The following is a 3,139-nucleotide window of genomic DNA, read 5'->3' on the forward strand; positions in this document are numbered from 1 at the left end:
CCAAACTTGGTTCAGATTTTAAAACTCTTGGAAGAATTAAAAACGTAGTGGATGCCTACCCTTCTGAATATGAAAGAACTGAAATACTCGTGTCCTGATGCCTCTTTCGTTCGTATGTTATTATGCTCGTTCAGTACTGCGCAGCTGGATGGAAATGGTCATCAGACGAGCCTTAGAGCCTTAGAGCTGGCATTGTGTTTGATCTAGTGTGACTAACTCTGCAAGCTAGCTTCCAGAATGGTGATCTTTAATATAATAAGGTTGGGTGTTGGGGATTTTGTACAATACCAATATATCCTTTCCTTTAGGCCTTTCCTTGTACTACATTAAGTTTTGCATTATAGCTCTTCGACTTGTCATGGCTTTGAGAATGTATCTGTGTTTATCTCTATATATTTACCCAAGTAATTATTTTATCATAGGAAATGATGCAAAGCATTACATTTTGTACATAGGTTACACGTTTGGATAATGCTTTAAAATGTTCTGATTAGAATGTTGATAGGGAATAATCCTACTTCTTTCAGGAATTTTATGAACTCTAGTTGGTAATGTGTGAAACAGATATCTGCAGAAGGAAGAGGAAAATGTTGGCCATTGGATTTTAGAGTTCTGATTCCAAAGGAGTCTGCACAGCCACTGAATTTTTGGAGTCCCTGTGAAATTGGTATGGCAATTTTCAGCATCTTTCGGGCCAAAGTTAAACACTGTTTGAATGGTGGTGTTGTCAATTTCTCTGACTGAGTATTTAATTGTTTTACTTACCCCCCCCCCCAAACCCGATGTATGTTTATATGCAGAACTAATAGTGATAGGCTGATGGTAATTGAATTCTTTGTACAAGTATATTCCAGGTCATAAATTTTAATAACTGAATTTATTTTCAAGGTCATGTTGTGTTATCATCTATGACGTAGTGTGCGCATTTCAACTGTGTGGAACGATGAGATACATATGAAAGATAATGAATCTCCCTCTTTCTGTATCTCTTTCCTATTCTTTCTGATTTCCCTTCCTCTTTTCCCTCATCCCCATTTTCTGAAATGTACAAATATTTTTGTAGTACTTTAAGCCTACTAAACTGAGACTGAAAGACCTTGTGTACCTATGACTGATGCAGACACAGGTCCATTATTTGATTTTTCTTACATTAAATATTAATGATTAACTTTTTATGGTAATGTGGAATTAAATTGGAACTAATTGATCAATTTCATGGGTGATTCATTTATTCAAATAGTTACTTATAAAATGCCATGACCTGTCTTATAACATGATAAATCCACCTCCTGCCAACATTTTTTTTGAAGATTTATCTTAAAAATTGCTAAATGCTTGATCTTGACAGGAAACATGTGATAAGAAAGAATGGACCAGAAAAATGGAAGTTCTATCACTGGCTTTATCCTGCTGGGTTTCTCTGACCGGCCTCAGCTGGAGCGAGTCCTCTTTGTGGTTCTTCTGATCTTCTATCTGCTCACCCTCCTGGGAAACACGAGCATCATTGCATTGTCCCGCCTGGACCCACACCTGCAGACTCCCATGTACTTTTTCCTCTCCAACCTAAGCTTTCTGACCTGTGTTATACAACCAGCACTGTTCCTCAGCTGCTGGTTCATCTCAGGGGAGCAGACAAGTCTATTTCCTTCGGTGGCTTTGTAGCTCAGCTATTCGTTGTTCTAAGGTTGGGAGGCACAGAATGCATTCTGTTAGGGGTGATGGCATTTGACCGCTACGCAGCTGTCTGCAGGCCCCTGAACTACACAGTGATCATACACCCCCATCTGTGCACCCTGATGGCTTCTGCATCATGGTTCATTGGTTTTGCCAACTCCTCATTGCAGATGGCGCTCATCTTCCTTGTACCACTTTGTGGGAGAAATAAAATAGACCACTTCTTTTGTGAGGTTCCCCCATTGCTCAAGTTTGCCTGTGTTGACACCACTGTGAAGGATCTGAGGCCTTCTTTGCCAGTATGATCATTCTTCTCATACCTGTAGCACTAATCACATTCTCCTATGGTCGGAGTGTCAGGGTGGTCTTAGCAATAAAGTCAGCTTCAGGGCAGAGGAAAGCATTTGGGACATGTGGGTCCCACCTCACAGTGGTCTCCCTGTTCTATGGCTCGGCCATCTATGCTTACCTCCAGCCCAGCAACAACCATTCCCAGGATCAGGGCAAGTTCGTTTCTCTTTTCTACACCATTGTCACCCCCATGGCCAACCCCTTCATATATACCCTGCGGAACAAGGATGTGATGGGAGCAATGAAAAAAGTGTTCTGTAGGAGCTTTGACTCCAGATGATTGGGGTGAGAACGATTTGGTGGAAGACCCTGAATGTCAGAGGCTTTAAAATTTTGTGTCCTGCAGGTGTCACACAACATTTCCCCTGATGACTCTTCAAGAGAATTTCCTTACCTCATTCTTTTATGCAAGTGAGAGTTCACGTACTGAATTCATGACTCATTGTAACTTCCGGAGATGCTGATTTACTGTTCCTATAGCATCTACATCATATTATTTTTTCAAAAACCTCCACAAATGTTTCTTATTTTACCCCTTTGGGAGTACTACTGCATTTCTAATTGCAAAAAGCCATCTACACACACAGGAAAAAACCACAGCAAAATAAGAATATGAACCATTGTATAAAAATCAGAAATATTAATATATTAAATTTGTTTTATGTTTATTTATTTATTTTCAGAGAGAGACAGAGAGCAGGAGCAGGAGAGGGGCAGAGAGAGTGGGAGAGAGACAATCCCAAGCAGGCTCCATGCTGCCAGCACAGAGCCCAACGTGGGGCTCAAACTTACAAACTGCGGAATCATGACCGGAGCCGAAAGCAAGAATTAGATGCCTAACTGATTGAGCCTCCCAGGTTTCCAAGAAATATTAATATTTTAGTATTTTTTAGCAATCGCAGGAGGCATATCACTTTTTCTTGCATTTCAGTCATGGCTCTGATAGAAGGTCCATAAGTTGACTGTATCACCATTTTTTTTCACAGAAGGAGGTGGGCAACAGTGTAAAAAACTTTTAGGTCAAACAAAAACCTACTAACGTCAATGCTCATAAAGCCATTCAGATATCAGGCCCCAGTGTGACCTCACAGGTATGACACTGGTTTTATGTAGC

The 3,139-nt window shown here is 40.5% G+C and overlaps 1 pseudogene; it reads left to right on the top strand.

Moving 5' to 3' along the window:
• The first annotated feature begins 1,368 nt into the window (after positions 1-1,368).
• LOC132666241 (olfactory receptor 2B8-like) lies at positions 1,369-2,305 on the top strand (annotated as a pseudogene).
• Positions 2,306-3,139: the final 834 nt, after the last annotated feature.

Source organism: Panthera onca, chromosome B2 (genome assembly GCF_046562875.1).
Source record: "Panthera onca isolate mPanOnc1 chromosome B2, mPanOnc1 haplotype 2, whole genome shotgun sequence".
NCBI classification, from domain to species: Eukaryota; Metazoa; Chordata; class Mammalia; order Carnivora; family Felidae; genus Panthera; species Panthera onca.